This window comes from Sminthopsis crassicaudata, chromosome 1, assembly GCF_048593235.1.
Source record: "Sminthopsis crassicaudata isolate SCR6 chromosome 1, ASM4859323v1, whole genome shotgun sequence".
Taxonomy (NCBI): Eukaryota; Metazoa; Chordata; class Mammalia; order Dasyuromorphia; family Dasyuridae; genus Sminthopsis; species Sminthopsis crassicaudata.
Window position 1 is genome coordinate 462,716,829 of NC_133617.1, and position 15,859 is coordinate 462,732,687.

Below are 15,859 nucleotides of genomic sequence, written 5' to 3' on the forward strand. Positions count from 1 at the left end.
GGATTTATATCAGGAATGCAGGGCTGGTTTAATATTAGGAAAACTATTAGTATAATTGACCATATTAATAATCAAATTAACAAAAACCATATGATCATCTCAATAGATGCAGAAAAAGCATTTGATAAAATCCAACATCCATTCCTACTAAAAACACTTGAGAGTATTGGAATAAATAGACTATTCCTTAAAATAGTCAGGAGTATATATTTAAAACCGTCAGTAAGCATCATATGTAATGGCGATAAACTGGAACCTTTCCCAGTAAGATCAGAAGTGAAACAAGGTTGCCTACTATCACCATTACTATTCAATATTGTATTAGAAATGCTAGCCTCGGCAATAAGAGTTGAGAAAGAGATTAAAGGAATTAGAGTAGGTAATGAGGAAACCAAATTATCACTCTTTGCAGATGATATGATTGTATACTTAGAGAACTCCAAAGATTCTATACAAAGTTATTAGAAATAATTCACAACTTTAGCAAAGTTGCAGGATACAAAATAACACATAAATAATCAGTATTTTTATACATTACCAACAAAATCCAACAGCAAGAGATACAAAGAGAAATTCCATTCAAAAAAACTGTCGAGAGTATAAAATATTTGGGAATCTATCTACCAAAGGAATTATATGAGCAAAATTACAAAACACTTGCCACAAAAATAAAGTCAGATTTAAATAATTGGAAAGACATTAAGTGCTCTTGGATAGGCTGAGCGAATATAATAAAGATGACAATACTCCATAAACTAATCTATTTATTTAGTGCTATACCAATCAGACTCCCAAGAAACTATTTTAATGACCTAGAAAAAATAACAAAATTCATATGGAAGAACAAAAGGTCAAGAATTTCAAGAGAATCAATGAAAAAAAAAGTCAAATGAAGGTGGCCTAGCTGTACCTGATCTAAAACTATATTATAAAGCAGCAGTCACCAAAACCATTTGGTATTATTGGCTAAGAAATAGACTAGTTGATCAGTGGCATAGGTTAGGTTCACAGGACAAAATAGTGAATAACTATAGCAATCTAGTGTTTGACAAACCCAAAGGTCCCAACTTTTGGGATAAGAATTCATTATTTGACAAAAACTGCTGGAAAAACTGGAAATTAGTATGGCAGAAATTAGATATGGACCCACACTTAACACCATATACCATGATAAGATCAAAATGGGTCCATGATTTAGGCATAAAGAATGAGATCATAAATAAATTAGAGGAACATAAGATAGTTTACCTCTCAGACTTGTGGAAGAGGAAGGAATTTGTGACCAAAGAAGAACTAGAGATCATTATTGATCACAAAATAGAAAAATTTGATTACATCAAATTAAAAAGTCTTTGTACAAACAAAACTAATGCAAACAAAATTAGAAGGGAAGCAACAAACTGGGAAAACATTTTTATAGTTAAAGGTTCTGATAAAAGCCTCATTTCCAAAATATATAGGGAATTGACTCTAATTTATAAGAAATCAAGCCATTCTCCAGTTGACAAATGGTCAAAGGATATAAAGACAATTTTCAGATGATGAAATGGAAACTATTTCCACTCATATGAAAGAGTGTTCCAAAATCACTATTGATCAGAGAAATGCAAATTAAGACAACTCTGAGATACCATTACATACCTGTCAGATTGACTAAGATGACAGAAAAAAATAATGATGAATGTTGGAGGAGATGTGAGAAAACTGGGACACTGATGCATTGTTGGTGGAGTTGTGAAAGAATCCAACCATTCTGGAGAGCAATCTGGAATTATGCCCAAAAAGTTATCAAACTGTGCATACCCTTTGATCCAGCAGTGCTACTACTGGGCTTATATCCCAAAGGAATACTAAAGAGGGGAAAGGGACCTGTATGTTCCAAAATGTTTGTGGCAACTCTTTTTGTAGTGGCTAGAAACTGGAAAATGAATGGATGTCCATCAATTGGAGAATGGTTGGGTAAATTATGGGATATGAATATTATGGAACATTATTGTTCTGTAAGAAATGACCAGCAGGATGAATTCAGAAAGGCTTGGAGAGTCTTACATGAACTGATGCTGAGCGAAATGAGCAGAACCAGGAGATCATTATACACTTCAACAACAATACTGTATGAGGATGTATTCTGATGGAAGTGGTTATCTTCAACAAAGAGAAGATCTAATTCAGTTCCAATTGATCAATGATGGACAGAATTAGCTACACCGAGAGAAGGAACACTGGGAAATGAGTGTAAACTGTTTGCATTTTTGTCTTTCTTCCCAGGTTATTTTTACCTTCTGAATCCAATTCTTCCTGTGCAACAAGAAATTCAGTTCTGCACACTTTGTATCTAGGATATACTATAACACATTTAACATGTATGGGACTGCCTGCCATCTAGGGGAGGAGGTGGAGGGAAGGAGGGGAAAATTCGGAATAGAAGGGAGTACAAGAGATAATGTTGTAAAAAATAACCCATGCATATGTACTGTCAAAAAATTATAATTATAAAATTAATTTAAAAAATTTTAAAAAGAAATAAAAAAGCATTTTTATATTTATATATAGAGAGGGGATGGAGGACAGCTATAGAAGACACAAATTTTAAACAATCTTTGTTAAACATATGTGCATGTTCATTGAAGTATACACACATATATATACACACAGATGTATATCGACATATTTCTGTGTATATTGCTTGTCACATGTATACACACATATGTAAATACTTAAACATTGAAGAAAAAGAGAACTTTAGAACTCTGATCAATGCCATTACAAATCACAGTTCCAAAAGACTAAAAATGAAGCAAATTATCTATTTTTTGACAGATAACTCATGGACTCATAGGGCAGAGAGAGACATGGCCAATGAGAAAATTTACTAACATGTACATTTTGTTATGAAGATTTTCTTTTCGTTGCTATTGAGGGGAAATGAGAGGAAAATTAAAATTGTTGATTAAGAAACTTAATTTAATTGAAAAAAAGGATTCCCAGGTTCTCTTCTGCTTACAATTGTCTAGTTGGTCTTTTGGCCATGAAAATAGCTGCTTTTTGTTCAAGTACAGTTTTGAGGCAGCATGGTATGGTGCAGTAGATCTAAAACTTTTTGGTTTTTGGACCTCTTTACACACTTAAAAATTATTGAAAACCTCAAAGAGTTTTGTTTATGTGGGTTATATCTATCAATATTTCCCATATTGGAAATTAAAACTGGTACTTTAAAATATTTATTCTTTAATAACAACCTATTATGTGTTCATATAAAATATTTTTAATGAAAAAATAACTATCTTTCAAAGCAAAAAAATCACAAGAGTGGCATTGTTTTGCATATTTTTGCAAGTCTCTTTAATGTCTAGCTTAATAGACAACAGCTGTATTTTCATATCTACTTCTGTACTCAATCTACTGAGCTGTATTGTTTTGATTGAAGTCTCTGAAGAAAATCTGGTCTCACACAGATATAGTTGGAAAAGGGAAACATATTCTGATAGGCAAATAATGTCTTAGTGTTATAATGAAAACAGTTTTGACTTTGAAGATCACCCTAAGAGGGTCCTCAGGATCCTATAGGGATCCCCAGTCCCCACTTTGAGAACTGCTGTTTTAGTGGATCAAAAACTTGTTTTGGGACTAGGGACTCTTGAAGTCAAGTCCTGTATCTGATGAATATTGCTATGTGACCCTGGGCTAGTCATTTAATTTTTTAATTCTCTAAGACCAGTGTTGTCAAATTAAAATAGAAATGGAGATCACTAAACTATGAATAAGGATCTTTGTGGGCTACTTTTGACTCAAAAACCAACACGTGTTTATCTATTTCTTAAAAAAATTAATATATCAGCTCAATAAAATCAGATATGAATGATGTTTTAATCTGATTCAGGCCACATTCAAGAATGTTGGGAGCTCCATATGAAGTCCAAGGACTATATGTTGACAAATTTGCCATAAATTAGTCCCTAAGACTACAAATTTGCAAAGAAAGTTGCCCATGTGAGTTTTTGAGGGAGTTTATTTATATGGCAATTACTAATATAAATGAAATCATAGATCTCAGCCCCTATAAAACCTTGTGCTCTTAATTTCATTCTTTCTCTTTTAATGAGATATAGAAACACATACCTGGCTCTGTATGGCTATATCTATCATTATGTGGGTTCATTGTCATTGATACTTGTACAGATAAAAAGCTCTGTTTGTGGTCCTATAGATGATGTTCAGTGGAAAGCTGATGCTAATCTGCCAAGACAGGGCCTTGGTCTCATTCTCTTGTTAATGGTCATCTCCTCTGATATGTGCTTTTACAAGCTAGAGGAAATATGTATTATTGGGCAATCAACTCTGATGGGGGAACCTAGGAGCTTTTGAAGTAGACATTCCCCAAAAATCCATTTTTCATGACTTCTTGCCTGTGCTCAGGAAAAGTAAGTGCAGGAGAGGCAACTGGGGACCTGAGACTTCTGATCAGGTTTACCTAAACACAAGATGGGTTCACTGATTTGTATAAGCTGCTAATTTGAGAAGGGTTGAGGAGGAGCCTTTTTCCCAATGAGAAGTCCAAGGGAAAGCCAGAAGAGAGAAAACAAAATGTTTTTCTTACTTTAAAGACTGAATGGGCAGCAAAAAGTATTTATTGGCCACTCCTGTTTGATATAGCTATTCCATTAATTTTATCTTCCTAATATTTCTTCTATACAACCCTTTCTCTCTTCTTATGCAGACCTTATTCACCTCATAGATGGGCTATGCAATAATTTTCTAATTAGTTTCCCTTCCTCAAGCCTTTTTCAATTCCAGGCCACGCTTTATTCAGCAAACTGATTTTCCTAAATTGTAAGTCTGATTATGAGTTTTTTTCCCCTCTCCATCCCCATTCATAAACTTGAGTGGCTTTATATTACCCCTAGAATGAAATATAAAATCCTCTGATTTTCAAATTCCCTTCATAATGTGGCTCCTTCCTACTTTTTCAGTCTTATATTTTATTCCCCTCCATGTATTCTACTACCTAGTGCCACTGGCCTCCTTGCTATGACTTTGCATAGGACACTCCATGCATTTTCACTGAAATACTCTCTCTCCTCCTCCATCTGCTGACTGTCTAGGATTCCTTCAAATATCAGCTAAATCTCACTTCTTATGAGATACCTTTCTTAATGCTAGTAGTGCCTTCCCTCTGACATTACTTCTGATCTATCCTCTATATAATTTGTTTGAATATAGCTTGCATGTTGTCTTCCCCATTAGATGGTAAACTCCTTGAAAGCAGTGACTATTTTTGCCTTTCTTTGAATCCCTTAGCACAATGCCTAACAAATAGTAAGCATTTTACAAATATTTATTGACTTATTTCTGGAAGATTAGTCAATTTAAAAACAAATTTTTGCTCTTTTCAACTCTTATAAAATAAGGAAATTGGATTGGATCTAGTTTAGGTTTTTTACAAATCTATATCTTTTATATTCTCTGTCTCCTTTTCCCCTTCCTCCCTGTCTCCCTCTCCCTTATTCATCCTATTCATTTGATTAATCTGAACAAGCATCATGTTAAAAATCCTTTGTAAATGTTGCTAAATAAAACTGATATTTTATTTCCAGCCTATTAACATAAAGTTTGAAATCTGTACCTTAAACCTAATGATGTTAAACCAAAGCATTTCATTCAATACATACAGAACAGTAATTAAATACTTCATTGTATTTTTTCTATAGTGATTTTCTTAAATGGAATTTTTAAAAGGATTAATAGCATTTAGCAATTTTGTGCTATTCTAAGGAACACTTCATTTTCCTGAACTAGTTAAAGCAATTATAGGGAAATCATCAGAGTAATATCTCTGTTTGTCCTAATGAGGTGCATATTGATTTATAATGAAGGATTCTGAAGGTTAAATGTATCTTAAAAATATAATTTATAAAGTCTTATGACTAGCATGTGAACTATCAAAAAACCAGAAATAGACCATGTTCTCATTGTGTGCTACTGTAATATTCTCTGGATCATTTTTCTTTGAACACTAGACAAAATCTTGAATATGAATTATATAACATAGTTAGAACATCCTGCTATCTAAAATGTATTTCTTCCATTGTCATTTAAAAAAAAATATATATATATATATAGTTATCTGAAGGCAAGTAGTTCTTTGCCCAAGGGTGTTGACTTTTGGAGGGGCTTAGACAACAAATAATCATTTATTATGCACTTATAGTGTGTGACTGTTACATCAGATTCTGGGAATACAAAGACAGGATTGAAATAGTCCCAGGCCACTTGGAGCTTGCATACTGTAGGACAGGGTTCTTAACTTTTTTCTTTTTAAAAAATTTCATGGGGCCCTTTAACAATCTGATGGAAACTGCCAACCTCTTCTCAGAATAATGTGTTTAAATAAATAAAACACAACACGTACGATTGCAAAGGAAACCAATTTTATTGAAACACAGTTATCAAAATATTAAAAAAAACCAAATTCATGGTTCCCAGGTTAAAAATCTCTGCTATATGGGACAGCTAGGTGGCGCAGTGGAGAGAGCACCAGCCCTGAATTCAGGAGGACTGAGTTCAAATGTTATCTCAGACACTTAACATTTCCTAGCTGTGTGACCCTGGGCAAGTCACTTAACCCCAGCCGGGGGGGGGGGGGGGGATCTCTGCTACAGGAAAAGAAAACCTGTATGTGCATAATCATATGCAAAACATGTGAAAATAAATACAAAAGTATGAAGTAGTTTTGGAGAGGGATGGCACTAAAACCTTGGGAGAAAATAACTACTGAGTGGGCACTCAGATAAACTGAGACCTGAGAAAGACCTTCACCTAAAAAAGTCAAGATCTCCCATTATATCCGAGATAACTTCAGTCATCCTGACCTATATGTTGCCACTGGACTCTGATGATTCTGGAAGAGAAAAAAAGGCTGATAACTTTGCACAGATCCACCTCACTTAAATCCTATTCACTTGTAGTCACTTGTTCGCTTCAAGAAGGAAGATAAACAATAAAACAATCCCACAAGTAACAACATTCCCAAAATCACTACAAATGCAGCAAGAACCAAGTGAAGGTGCATATTCAGCAAGGACATCAAATACCAAGGGGAGAAAGCAGGAACAGTGAGAATGGCTCAATAACATCCCTAGAAGATACTGGTGACTCTGTAATGTCTCTGTGGACAACGTGTGGCCCATAGCATATTCAAGTGCCATCCAAATCAGATTAAAATATAATTAGAAAATAATTAACAAAATAAATAAAAATACAATAAAACAGAGAATATATTTTAAAACTAAATCAATTTGTATCCCACAGATATCCTTATTTATGGATTAATAATTCCTTTTTGTCTTTTTTTCCTTTTTTGCATTTGATTTATTTAATATTTTTCTAGTTATATAACTTTTTTATTATTAATTATAGTTTTTTATTTACCAGGTATATGAATGGGTAATTTTACAGCATTGACAATTGCCAAACCTTTTGTTCTAATTTTTACCCTCCTTCCCCCCCCCCAGATGGCAGGTTGACCAATACATGTTAAATATGTTAAAATATAAATTAAATACAATATATGTATACATGTCCAAACAGTTGTTTTGCTGTACAAAAAGATTTGGACTTTGAAATAGTGTACAATTAGCCTGTGAAGGAAATAAAAAATGCAGGCGGACAAAAATAGAGGGATTAGGAATTCTATGTAGTGTTTCATAGTCATCTCTCAGAGTTCTTTCACTGGGTGTAGCTGGTTTAGTTCATTACTGCTCCATTGAATTGACTTGGTTCATCTCATTGTTGAAAATGGCCACATTCATCAGAATTGATCATCATATAATATTGTTGTTGAAGTATTATAATGATCTCCTGGTCCTGCTCATTTCACTCAGCATCAGTTCATGTAAGTCTCTCCAGGCCTTTCTGAAATCATCCTGTTGGTCATTTCTTACAGAATCCATAATATGCATATACCACAATTTATTCAGCCATTCTCCAATTGATGGGCATCCACTTAGTTTCCAGTTTCTGGCCACCACAAAGAGGACTGCCACAAACATTCTTGCAGATACAGGTCCCTTTCCCTTTTTAAAGATCTCCTTGGGATATAAGCCAGTAGTAACACTCCTGGATTAAAGGATATGCACAGTTTGATAACTCCTTGAGCATAGTTCCAAATTGCTCTCCAGAATGGCTGGATGTATTCACAATTCCACCAACAATGATCAGTGTTCCTCTTTTTCCATATCCCCTCCAACATTGAGCATTATCTTTCCCCATCATTCTAGCCAATCTGACAGGTGTGTAGTGGTATCTCAGAGTTGTCTTAATTTGCATTTCTCTGATTAATAATGACTTGGAGCATCTTTTCATATGGCTAGAAATAGTTTCAATTTCTTCATCTGAGAATTGTCTGTTCATATTCTTTGACCATTTATCAATTGGGGAATGGCTTGATTTCTTATAAATTAGAGTCAATTTTTTTTAGATTTGTTTTTAAAAACCTTTAAGTTCTAGGTTCTCTCTCTTTTCTCCTTCCACAATTAAGAAACTACATGTGAAGTTATTTTTAAAAATTCTATAAAAGTCATATATGTGAAAGAAAATATAGATTTCCCACCCTAATGAAAATAAAAACACTCAAGAAAAGTAAAATTTAAACAAATATATGTATATAAAGAGAGAATGCTTCAGTCTGTATTCAGACACAATCAATTTGTATATGAATAGAATTTTTCATTATTAGTCCTTCAAAGTAGTCATGGATCATTGAACTACTGAGAATAGCAAAGTCATTTGCAACTGGTCATTCTGGAACTATTACTTTGTAGGCAGTACATTTCATTTTGCTTGAGTTCACGGAAGATTTTTCAGTTGCTTTTCTTTCTGAGAGCATCCTGCTCATCATTTCCCATAGAACAATAATATTCCATCATAAATACATGGCACATTTTATTGAGCCATTCCCAGTTGATGGATATCCCCTTAATTTCCAGATTTTTTTGTCCTGAAAAGAAAGCTGCTAACCACCTTTTTAATCCAATCTCTTTATTTAACAGATGGAGAAACTGAAGTTCTTAAAGAGTGACTGGTCTATGATCTCCTAGCTAGCAAATGACTTGCAGCATGTCCTTGTTCACTTCAGTTTCTTGTTCAGTGTATAGTAGCCTTTTTAATTCAAATCTTTTAACTCTTCTTTGAACCATTACTATATGTGGAATATATGGAAAGTTGGATTCTTTGATGATATCATTCACTAACAATTCTTTCAAATAGCTAAGAGAATCATCTGAGATTGTTGTTAAAAGGACTGGGAACCAATGAGCTTCATTCTGTGCTTTACTTTTCACATGTAACCCACATTTTATTTATGTAGAGGGAACACATGAGTCCTTGCATTCAACTTCTTCTTCAAATGATCCTTCTGTTCCTCAAACACTCAAGAAATAAGCAACTTAAATTTTTCTGGATACATTGTTGAAATAGTAGAATTTGTTTTATATCTATCAATATTTAAATCTTTCTTTATAGATAGATATAGAGATATAGGTAAATCTAGGTTTCTGTATTTCAACACATAGATGATTGTATTTAGATATATAGAAATACACTGTATTTATAGATAATATAGATCTCATTTATAATTACATATAATATACAAATAACTTTCAATATATAGACATATTTTAGATCTATATCTGTATATTATACATAATATATAGATAACTGTATTTCAAAACAAAAATAACTACCTTTAGATATTTAGGTATATAGATACATTATATTTACAGATAATATTGTGAGAAATTATTATTAATGACAAATAATTTAGGGGTAAGATTCAGAACTCTCCCCTTCTTCCAAAGCCTTTTAAAAGTTTTCTTGAAAGACATTACTGATAATAAGATTGCATTAATTCTCCTCAATCTTGATCAAACCCCACCTAACATTGCAAAGACTCTAATCTAGAGTGAAGAAGCCCATTGTGATAATTTCTCTGTCCAGGGGTTACTCTCAGCCAACATTAGAAAGGATATATAAACTATGGGTCTCATCACCATGATTGTATTTGGTTTAAGAGAGATGGCCAAATGTCCATTCTTTTATTAATCTTGTTAATAAAATGATTAAATCATCCAGAAACTATATCTCTCCAACATTTAAAAATTTCTCAATATAGATCTATAATATAATGTTATATAGTATAGAAATATATATACATAATAGATAATTAACTGTATTTCAATATAATTGGCTTCTTTTCTAATCTCATGTAATTTAGTCAGCAGTTAATAAGCACTTATTAAGCACTTACTATATGCCAGGCACTGTGCTCAAGTACTAAGGATCCAAAGAAAGATAAAAGAATTTCTTACTATCAAGAAACTCAGTCTAATAAGAGAGAAAATATGGAAACAATTATGTACAAATAAGATATAGGCCCAGATAAATTAGAGATGATCAGCCAAAGTAAAATTACCTGAATTAAGGGAGATTAGAAAAAACTTCTTATAGAAGGAAGGACTATAACGCTAATCTGAAGGAAATCATGAGGCAGAGATGAGGAGAGAGTTTGAGGCATGGGGACAAACAATGAAAATGCCTGCAGTCAGAAGACATGTCTTGTTTGAGGAACAGCAAACAGGCCAGAGCCACTGTACTCCAGATAACATGTGAAGGATATATGTAGGGAAGTGTAGAAAGACTGGCAGAGAGGTAGCAGGTCATAAAGAGCTTTAGATATCAAACAAAAGGCTTTGTATTTGATTCTGGGAGTGAAAGGAGCCCCTGGAGTTTGTTGAGTGTGAGTGTGTGTGTTCATGTGAGAGAGACAGAATCAGAAAGACAGGCAGACATCGCCAGACCTTCACTTTAAGATCACTTTGATCCTTAATGGAAGATGGACTAGTGTGAAGGTAGGCTTGTGCCAGGCAGAACAATTAGTGGCTGGTGGAATTGTCCAGGTGATGAATGCCTGCCTCAAATTTTTTCTGAGAAACATAGGCTTTGAAAGAATGCCCAAGAAGTCCATGTCACACGAAAGAGTTATGAATCTCTGTTCTAAAGTAAAGAGTTCATGGAAGTAATTTGTCCTCAAGTTTCTTCAGCATCCTGCCTGATTTCCTGTTTATATTATTGATTTTCCTTGGCAAATTCTTTCTTTATGGCGTATAAACACTCAATATTTGTCACTGTATTATCTACGTGATATTTCATACTTCAATAATTCATTATTTCAGTGGTGTGAGTACTCATTTCAACAATACAGATCACAACTCCTTCATGCCTTGGGAGATAGTTTTAAGAGTTTCTAAGGTCACAACTATTCCCCTTTTGGTGGCTAAGCTAATCTTAAGGGGCTTTTCCTTTCCAAATTTAGCAAGGCTTTATTCTTGTTAGGACCTGTATTTGAAGCTTTTCCTGCAGGAGTAAATGGTGTGATGGATAGAGTACTGGGACTGAAGTAAATCAAATCTGAACTCTGACACTTATTATCTGTGTGATCCTGGTCAAGTCACTTAATTAGACCTGTTCTTATTTTGTAAAATGAGCTGAAGAAGGAGATGGCAAACCATTCCAGTATCTTTGCCAAGAAAACTCCAAATGGGTCAGGAAGAATTGGACATAATTGAAAAATGAATTATCAACAACAAAAATAACAACAACAGCTTGGCAGAACCTGTCAGAGCATGTATACTTCTGGTACAGCCTTCTAGACCACCAGATTACCTCCATACTATGATGACCACTGGAATAGACTTTTTATAAGGCCATATATATATATATATATATATATATATATATATATATATATATATATATGCTAAATAAAGGCAAATTCCAAATTAATGGAGTCCAAATTAATGCTGTCTTATTATAATTTGTTTATTATCCCTTTTATTTGCTTTATAGTCTTCATCACTAATTTTCTGGCTTATTGATTCCTTCTGTTCATTACTGGCATTGCTAGTTTTATGGTATATGGTATATGTCCCTTGTCTTCTTGAAATATATCTTCTCTTTCCCTATCAACACTAGTAGAGGGAACTTAGCCTTCAGTTATAAATTATATAATTATCTTAGGGGGAATTGGTTTCTATTAAGAAAAATTACTTGACCAACAAATATTTATTAAATACCCATCATATGGTAAGCACTTTGTGGAGAAAAAAAATTTGTGTGATATAAATACAAATAGAGAACGTTCCTATCTTCAAGGAGTTTACATTCTAAGAGAAAAACAATTTGTACACTTATAAATAGCTATACTTGTTATCTCTAGATAGGGTGACTTGGAGAAATCAGGAAAGACTTCTTTAGGCCATAGCCTTTGAGTTGAGCTTTGCAGAAGGTGATGAAATCAGAGGAGGAGGTTAGGAAAGAATGCATTCTAGACAGGTGGATAGCCTGAACAAAGGCCTGTGCTTGAGATGAGAAATGCATTATATAGAAACAAGAGGATAAGATTTCATTGTCAGTGCAATTCATCCTCTTCCATATTCAAATAATCTCAAAAGTCAAATATTTTATGCATACTTTAAAAATCTTAGAATTCTTTTCAGCCTCTTTTTTCTTTCTAAATGTATTTAAACTTTATCAGATTGTACAAATATCATTTTTTTTTAGTTTTAATTCCTCACATTATATAACACTTCTATAATGAAAATAGTTGTCATTACAGATTCTGTTACTGATGGACAGTATGAGAACTGAAATGTTCCTTTTGATCTGAATAGAAAAAGTTTGAGAGCCCTTTATAGAAGTGTACTTTTAAATTCCTTCTGGTTATCTTTGTTATGATGAGAAAATGGAAAGTATTTAGAGGTTTGAAATTTTTTTTTTAAACAGTGAAATGAAATAAATTCTGTCTCCAAGTATTCTCCCTATCCCCATTCTATAACTCCAATCTTTATTCTTTAGCACCCAATAAAGTTGCCCTCCATTTGACAATCAAAACATGAGTAGATCTGAAAAAAAAATGGTATTAAGTACATTATAAGGCCAGAAATTGAATGAAGGTAAAGTATTGGATATTTTGGCAGTCATAGAAACTAGATGTGATGTGATAATTTATAATAGAAAATAAAAAGGACCTTTAAAATATATTATATCTTGGGCATTGTTCTATCTAATGGTCAAAGAAATAACAAATAGTTGAATGTTCCTATTTGATAAAAAGAGAGCAAATGAAGACAACAAGTAGGATGGTAAGGTCAGCAGGCACCCAAAAAAACAACATCATTTTCTAGCTGTAAAATTAATCCTTTGTTATTTTCTTAGGGAAATTTTTTTAACTTTTAGTTTTTCATACATTTTTTATTAGGATAAAATTAGAAACATGCTTTCACCCATTCTAAAATGTTGGCATCTTCGCCTCATTTAATGCCAATTTGGAGTGTTATAGGTAAGTATTTCAGTCTTTCCAGTCAAACTTTTTTTTCTCAGTTTTATAACTAAGTCATAAAAAAAACTTTTCCAGACTCAAAATTGGCAGGCGCACTTTTTAGGTTAGAATATTCATGTATATGTTATATGTGTGCTTATGTCTGAAGAGAAGCATGTTTATTACATGGATTTTAGATCTGTAAACTCAAAACTCTTTCTGGAAAATTTTATCTTACTTTAAAATTTTCTAAAATTCCCTTTTTTAAAATAATCAAACCTGTTTTAGACAATTCATGAAATGATAATATTTTCCATAAACACTTTCCCCCCCAAAGATAATGTTTTTTATACCCAGAGAAAAGGTAAAAAAATGGGGAAAATATCTTCAAAGAAGATGCAAAATCTTTGAAGTATTTCTAATAAAACAGATTTCATTGTATATTAATTTTTTTCTTAAATTCTATAACAACTTAAAGCAAAGAGACATGATGTGAAAGATCAAACTATAAATATGTTTTTGGGTCAGGCATCAACTATTAATTTAATATTCTTTAGGTTTCAGGCCAATTCATAGATAACATTTTTATTACTGTTATTAACACACAAAACACTAATTAATGTAACAATGGTAATATTTTGATGACTCAGATATAAAATTATTTTCACATTTCTTATGTATGTGGAAACATGGTATGAAATATGAACTATGATAGCTTTGATACAAAAACTAACAAGATATTGCAGAAATAAACATATGAATCTTTGCAAAATCATTAAGGATAATTATCCTATTTAAAATAGAAGAAAGAACTTGTTTCACAGACTTATCCTATACATATTTAACATGTTTATGCCCATAGAAATTTATTAAAATTATTTAGGTAAGGCTAGGAAGCAAGTTAAAACCAAGAATTATTGTGGTTCTCTTACCAATGGAGATAATTGGCTTTGAAATAGTGGGAAATTTTAAGCTCTTCTTGGTGATTGATATTTCTATCATAAACACTGATAAAGTTATTTTGTCTTCAATTCAGCTTTCTACTGTTCAAATAGTCCACATCTTTCAGAAGCTAGGACATTGCTTTGGGCTTCATCCTCCTAGCAGTAGTCATCATCTCTTAGAAGTTATTTCAGAGATTGACCTCTGCTAGATAACCAGTTTTTAAGATCCTGAAATTTCCAACTTCTTGAACTCACTAGGTTTTCTCCAAGGCTAGAAACCATCTATTGCAGAATCAATGTCCAGTCTCAGATTTGTCTAGAAAGAACATACTCTTGTTGCCACATTAAAACAACTTTCATACCTGGGGTAAAAGAGAAATATTTTTGTTTCCCATTCTCCCTCCTTTGTCAATGGGAGTCTGAGGAATAAGCTGTTAGAGTCCCAAGTCACATAGTCAGGAGAAAGCAGGGGTCTTTCTACTCTGAAGGAGTCCATTGGTTTCATCAGACTGCCAACAGGATCCATGACACATGAAAAGTTTCAGAACTTTTCTGTAGTTTGAGTCCCAACTCTGGGGAGGGGAATAGGGAAGTCTTGAGCCCACTTATCAAGGAGCCCATTAATTAGAACAGTCCCGTTCATGCTCCATTCTATAGTTAGTTACATTTTTAAAACACCATCATAAGTTTTCTAATAAATCGCACAAAGGCATATCTCCCTGCTTTATTTTGGATTAACTTCTGAGATACAGCAATGATTATCAATTTATATGGCCATTCTTTATGTACCCCCATGACAGAATTGAGAATATGGGATTCATCTTGTGATTGTAGTTTGTATGAAAGTGAAGAGCAATTTTTTAGTAAGTTTATAATATAACTAGAGTCAAGATTTTACTGTATTAAAAACTTATAGAAGAATAAAGCAATCTTTTATTTTATATGAGAAATGAGTTGTAAATCAGTTTCTGGCGTTGTCTTAACTTAAGGATTCCCCTAGGACAAAGAGTGTTCTAAACATCAATTTCAAAGATGTAATTTCTTCCCATATTCAGGTCCACAGAGCCTCTGAAATCCATCTATGGATCTCCTCATCGACAATCTTTGTTTTCATGAATCCATAACCAAAATCTAGCATGTTCTTCAGTTATTTTAAAACATTATTCTGAAGAGACCAATGGCTTTACCTAATTGACAGAGGGGTCCATGCCATATAAAAAGTTTTAGCGCCACTATAGTAGAGTGACAAAAAAGAATTTAAATTGTTTTGGGAATTAATGTAGTCAACAATTGTTGGAATTTACATAAGCCCTTTGGAAAAGATTTTTGGCTCTATCTTCTCCTCCTCCAGAATCCCTGCCTTGCATCATATTTTATTGCTTAACACAATGCCTTAAACATAGTCTACTAAAATATCTACCAGTCATTATGTTTGATGACAAACTTAGAAAAGAGCCTTTGTGACAAATCCTCACTGCTTCCATCTGTATTCTTCATATCTAACACAAGTCTTCTCAAATCACTGCTGTGGCTCCCCTTCTGC

General features: G+C 33.1%; 1 long non-coding RNA gene across 1 annotated transcript in view; it reads left to right on the top strand.

Annotated features, from left to right (window-relative positions):
- The window catches only part of LOC141554970 (uncharacterized), a 116,592-nt gene that overhangs the window by 40,859 nt on the left and 59,874 nt on the right, over positions 1-15,859 (top strand). The window lies entirely within an intron of this gene.